Raw genomic sequence first — 6678 nt, forward strand, 5'->3', positions numbered from 1 at the left:
GCTTTAGCTGCGGAGAGGTAAAGGGGGGATGGCAGAGGGAGTAGAGGGGGAAGAGGAGCTCAGTCTGGGAAGGCCTCTTGGAGGAGGTGATTTTTAAGTAAGGTTTTGAAGAGGGAAAGAGAATCAGTTTGGCGGAGATGAGGAGGGAGGGCGTTCCAGGACCGCGGGAGGACGTGACCCAGGGGTCGACGGCGGGATAGGCGAGACCGAGGGACGGCGAGGAGGTGGGCGGCAGAGGAGCGGAGCGTGCGGGGTGGGCGGTAGAAAGAGAGAAGGGAGGAGAGGTAGGAAGGGGCAAGGTGATGGAGAGCCTTGAAGCCTAGAGTGAGGAGTTTTTGTTTGGAGCGGAGGTCGATAGGCAACCACTGGAGTTGTTTAAGAAGGGGAGTGACATGCCCAGATCGTTTCTGCAGGAAGATGAGCCGGGCAGCGGAGTGAAGAATAGACCGGAGCGGGGCGAGAGATGATGGTCCTTCCTTTCTTCCCTCTAGGAACCTTCCAAGAATCCTTGCTTACACTGAAACCAGCTCTGCCTCATAGGTGGGATTTCCCCTATGACACTGTAGAACCACCCAAACCTCCATCACAAGGCCACTCTACCAAATAGCATATTAAGTGCTTACTGTGTGCCAAGCACTCATTCATTCATTCAAATTTATTTATTGAGCTCTTACTGTGTGCAAAGCACTATACTAAGCGCTTAGGAGAGTACAATCTAGGAACAGACACATTCCTGTCACAATGCGCTCAGGCAGACATTAATATAAATAGATGAATAAATGAATTACAGATATGTACAGATATATACATAAGTGCTGTGGGAATAGGAGGGAGAATGAAGGATCAAGTAAGAGCGGCACAGAAGGGAATGGGAGAAGAGGAGGGCTTAGTCAGGGAAGGCTTCTTGGAGGAGATGTGCCTTCAATAAGGCTTTGAAGTGGGGGAGAGAAATTATCTGATATGAGGAAGAAGGGCATTCCAGGCCAGAGGTAAGATGTGGGTGAAAGGTCGGCAGTGAGGTAGATGAGATAGATACACTGTACTGAATGCAGGAAAGATAGGTATAAAAATCCCCAAGCACTTCCAGAAAACACTTTTGCTAAGGCAAAGAGGGCAGTGTTTTCTTTTGTATATCCCTTGTTTAGTTTACTTCTTATCCGCTTGTGAAAATAAACAGGCTTTAGGGTTCCGTAACATCTCTCAAAGAATTCTGCCAATGTGTGGACTCAGCAAATCTCCTTGTGCCACACCACCAGACGCTGTCTATCGTCAACATGGAGGCCTTTTGGGCTCTAAAGGTAGTTCATTCTGTACCATTTAAATTCATCTTCACTCTATCAACTCATCAAAATATCATTTTAGCAATCACAGCAGGACACTTCTTGCCCCGTCCCTTGCTGGAGGGCACAATTTGACAGAATCGCTTGCCTCTTTGGAACCCCAATGTGGCACCAAAGCTTACTGGTATGCCAAGGTTTCATTCCATACAGGCCTGGGAGTCAGAAGGACATGGGTTCTAATCCTCCCTCCTCCACTTGCCTGTTGTGTGACCTTGGGCAAGTCACTTATCTGGGCCTCAGTTACCTCTCTCGTAAAATGGGGATTGAGACTGTGAGCCCAGGTGGGACAGGGACTCCAACCCTATTTGCTTGTACCCACCCAGTGCTTAGTACGGTGTCTGGCAGATAGTAAATTGATAACAAATAGGACAATTATTATTTTTAATTCCTCCTAGGGCTTCTTTCTGGCCTGCAAAACAATGTAATAGAATAGACACAATCCTTTCCCTTAGGGTGTTTATAATCTAGTGAGGGAATTGTTGTTGTCTTATGCTGTCCAGTCATGTCCGACCCATAGTGACGCCATAGACATCTCTCTCCCAGAATGCCCCACTTCCATCTGCATTCGTTCCAGTAGCGTATCCATAGAGTTTTCTTGGTAAAAATAAGGAAGTGGTTTACCACTGTCTCCTTCCACACTTTAAACAAGTCTCTGCCCTCGATTCTCTCCCGTGCTGCTGCTGCCTAGCACGGTTGAGTTTTGACTTGTGGCAGACTGCCTTCCACTCATTAGTCACTGCCCAAGCTAGGAATAGAATGGATATGCCTCTGCTTGACTCTCCCTCCTATAGTTGTGACTGGTAGAGTACTGGAAACTCTCCAGGTGTGACCCTGAGAGGAAAATAAGGGAGACAGACATCATATTAAATTACAAAAAGGGAAAATGGCAGAATATAAGTGTAGGAACACGTATATTACAGTTCTGTACATAAGTGCTGTGGGGCTGAGGATGGGCTGAATATCAAGCACATAGGGAATGCAGGAGTCTGAGTGAGGGAAATGAGGGTCAGATCGGGAAGGACCTCTTGGAGAAGATGTGACTTTTGGAGGGATTTGAAGGTGAGGAGAGTGATCAATTCATCCCCTGTCCCAGCCTCACACCATTTATGTACATCCCTGTAATTTATTTATATTAATGTCTGTCTCTCCCTCTACATTGAAAGCTTGTTGTGGGTGGGAAATATGTTGTACTCTCCCAAGCACTTAGTACAGGGCTCTGCACACTGTAAGCTCTCAATAAATACTATTGACTGACAGAAATGAAGAGGGAGGGAGTTCCAGGCCAGAGGTAGGACATGGGCAAGGGGTCAGCAGTGAGTCCAATAAGATCAAGTTACACTGAGTAGGTTGACATTAGAGGAGTGAAGTGTGCGGGCTGGGTCGTAGTAGGTGATCATCACAGTGAAGTAGGACAGGGAGAGCTGATTGAGTGCCTTAAAACCAGTAGTAAGGAGTTTCTGTTTGACACCTATCTTCTAAGATCTTTCTTTTCCAAGCCCTTTCCCTTGAACTGTGAAGGATTTGGTGAATTTTCTACACAGAGGACATACCTTGACTTCACAAAATTAATGGAAATAATCAAATAAAAAATCAGAGGGAGAAAAGAATCTCTAGAGTTTATCCTCCTCCCACATCCTGTACCCAGCTAGGGAAATCTGGAGCTGCTGCTCCTCCTGTCTGTTTCAACTGGACAATTAATAATTGTGGTATTAGTGAAGCACTATGTGCTAAGCTCTAGAGTAAATACAAGCCAATCAAGACAGACACATTCTCCTTCCCTTGTGGGACTCCACCATAATAATAATAAATTGTGATATCTGCTAAGCACTTACTATGTTCCAGGCACTGAACTAAGTGCTGGGGTAGATACAAGTAAATTGGGTTGGACACAGTCCGTGTCCCACAGTCCTAATCCCCATTTTACAAGTGAGGTAACTGAGGCACAGAGAAGAGAAGTGATTTGCCCACGGTCGCAGAGTAGACAAGTGGTCACCTCCTCCAAGAGGCCTTCCCAGACTGAGCTCCCCTTCTCCCTCTACTCCCTCTACCGCCCCCTCTTCACCTCTCCGCAGCTTAACCCTCTTTTCCCCCCATTTCCCTCTGCTCCTCCCCCTCTACCTTCCCATCCCCTCAGCACTGTTCTCGTCTGCTCAACTGTATATATTTTCATTACCCTATTTATTTTGTTAATGAAATGTACATCGCCTTGATTCTATTTAGTTGCCATTGTTTTTACAAGATGTTCTTCCCCTTGACTCTATTTATTGCCATTGTTCTTGTCTGTCTCCCCTGATTAGACTGTAAGCCCGTCAAACGGCAGGGACTGTCTCTGTTGCTGACTGGTTCATTCCAAGCGCTTTGTACAGTGCTCTGCACATAGTAAGCGCTCAATAAATACTATTGAATGAAAGTGGTGGAGCAGAGATTAGAACCCAGGTCCTTTTGACTCCCAGGCCCATGCTCTATTAGGCCACGCCGTATGATCCTTATGGGTAGGGATTTTGTCTACCAATTCTACTGTATTTTCCCCAAGCACTTAATACAGTGCTCTGAACACAGAAGGCACTCAGTAAATACCACAGACTATCGATTGATAAGTTGGAAGGAGAACAGGTATTGAATTCCCATAAGTTAAGTGACTTGTCTAAGGTCACACAGCAGTCAAACAGCAAAGCCAGGCATATGACCTGGTCTACTGAACATTTTCCACTAGGCCACACAGCTAAAGGAGGAGGTCGGGGCTTCTGCAGGGGCTGGTTCATTCCTACCTCGCTCATTTTGGAAGGCGGACTTTTCACCGCATTATATCCTGGGCCCACTGAGTCATATTTATCTGTTTGTTGGAAATTGCTTCATTTCCTCTCAATTCACTTTTCCCTGGCTGCACTGCTTTGCATTAATTGCCATTTCTGGCTAACATCTGGAGGGGCGTGAGACCATACTGGTTGGAGCCCAGTGCCGCTTGGCATTTGCATACGCTTATTATCACTCTTTCGACATTTTCAGGTTCTATTCGCCGAAGCCCTGCTCCAAGCTGATCTGCGTCCAGGCTAACTTGGATTATGAAAGAGGTGTTTATTATATGCATTTGAGGAACCAACTATGGAAATTTCAGACCGAAGACTTCGCTCTAAATTCATGATTACTTTTTCTTGAAGCACAAAAGTTCCAATATGACTATCTCCGGATATAACTAAAGCAGGAAACCAGTGAATTTCCCTTTATCCTTAAAGCCCATAAACAGACATTAGCATTAAAATAACTTCCGAAGTTGATCTAATGATTGTCATCAACTTTTCTCCTAAGGATCAAACTAATATAATGTGGGCTAAATAGCAGTGACCTTTAATATTTGTTAATCCCATTGATTTCCTACTTTCCCATTTATGAGTTTACATATAAAAATGACATTTAAAAAGTGCATCTATTTAAAGTCATTTTTATTCCTCACTTTTAATAGCCAGGGGGACAAATATATAATCATACGGTGTCAAAAGCAAAATGTCGAACACAAATGTGAAGTGCTGAATTATAAGCAGGGGAAACGATGAATGGGCATTCCTATGATTACCTAGTTAGCTCCGCACAGTTACGTGACTTTGGGAAATTGGATTAGGGTAATCGGGTACACCAGACAAACTGGGAGCAGAAACAGATTTTTACAAAAGTCCAGCTAGACTGGAAACTGTAAGCTCACTGTGGGCAGGGAGCATGTCTAACCAAATGTTATACCGTAGTCTTCCTAAGGCTTAGTACAGTGTTCTGCATGCAGTAAGCGTTCAGTAAATACCACTGATGGATTAACTGTCTACATTTCCCCACTCGATATTACCAACACATCCTCCTCCTATTTGGTTGGGTGGATTCAGAATCATCTTTTTGCTCTCTTACATCCCATTTTGCTCCACCCACTTACCACCTTTCTCTCAGGAGTTTAGGTTACAGATGCTGTCATACTGTCCCTTTTATCGATGAGGAAACTGAGCTTCAGAGAAGTTAAGTGACTTGCCCCTGGTCAGAAATCAGCGGCACAGATCAAACCCAACCCAGGACTGCTAGTGAACCCAGAAATTGTTCCCAGCACATCTAACATTACCACACAACAGATATGGCATTTGCTCTCTGGAACCCTTCCAGAGAGCTCTACAAGCAAACAAATTTGAAAGTAGCAAGTTAGATAGAGTTACCTTAAGGTGGTGAAGAGAGTTCTTTATCCTCCAAAAATAGGACTCTCTCTACCTACCCCACCTCCCCTTTCAGGCGAACAGACTTAATGACCTAATTAGTATACCTAACACCTGATACACCTAGCACTTAAAGATACAGTAACCAGGTTGGCTTTTAAACTGTTTGTAGTTGGGGCTGATAGGAGGGGCAAATTTGTCATGCTTTGGGGCTTTCGTGGAGGCCCAGATCGAGTGTCTTTCTCTTAAAGGGGAAATCTGAGAAAGTCCATTTTGAAAGCCTTAACAATTGGTCCTTTCTGTGGGCCACTCCAGATTCAGGCCCAGCCTGGGTAAAATGCCAATTTGCATTTCCGAGCAAACTTTCAGTGAGCATGGTAAGATGTACTCAGTGGGCATTCAATACATACCATTATCAGTAATACTCTTACCACTAGCTACTACTTACTATTTATTCATTCAATCATATTTATCAAGTGCTTACTGTATGCAGAGCACTGAACTAAGTGCTTGGGAGAGTACAGCAGACACAATAAGCAACAACAATAACAACAGGCAGACATATTCCCTGCCCACAATGAGCCTATGGTCTAGAAGGCTAGACCTATGTTCTATGGTCTAGAACTACAAGACTATGGTCTAGAACTACAAGACTGCTACTACGTGAGTGCAGCATTTTCAGGGCTTTGAAGGTGGCTTCATCTTCATCTTGTTTCCTTGGTAGCACGGATAGGAGAAAAGAAGGGAGTTCAAGATCCCCTCCTTCATGACACCAGAACCTGGCACTGACTTTCTATTCTTTTGCTATTTAGATTTCTGGCAAATGCTCTGGGCCATCAGTCAAAGGCGAACAATCTGCCCGCTTGCAGACTGAAAATCATTTCGGGCACCTGTTGCCACTCAAGAATTCACTCTTTCCAAGACCAACTTCCTACCTGGAAAAGAAGCTAACACTAATGATGCCATACTGATGGTCCCCCAGCTCCCACCTACTTTCACAGAAGGGGCCGGTTTCGCTCCCACGGCTGTAGAGACTGTGGCTGCTGCTCCCGCCACAAGAGGGGAGGAGAAGGAAGAGGAAAATCATCTCCCAGCCTCCTCATTCTCCTCCTCACCCTCTTCCGCCTCCTCCCTGCTGCCCAATCATTGGCCCC

The 6678-nt window shown here is 45.1% G+C and overlaps 1 non-coding gene across 1 annotated transcript; it reads right to left on the minus strand.

The window, feature by feature from the left end:
• Positions 1 to 2043: 2043 nt before the first annotated feature.
• Positions 2044 to 2181, minus strand: LOC114808599. The gene has a single exon (XR_003756445.1). It is a non-coding gene; the product is annotated as a small nucleolar RNA SNORA7 (small nucleolar RNA).
• Positions 2182 to 6678: the final 4497 nt, after the last annotated feature.

The sequence above is a fragment of the Ornithorhynchus anatinus genome, chromosome X5 (assembly GCF_004115215.2).
Source record: "Ornithorhynchus anatinus isolate Pmale09 chromosome X5, mOrnAna1.pri.v4, whole genome shotgun sequence".
Lineage (NCBI taxonomy): Eukaryota > Metazoa > Chordata > Mammalia > Monotremata > Ornithorhynchidae > Ornithorhynchus > Ornithorhynchus anatinus.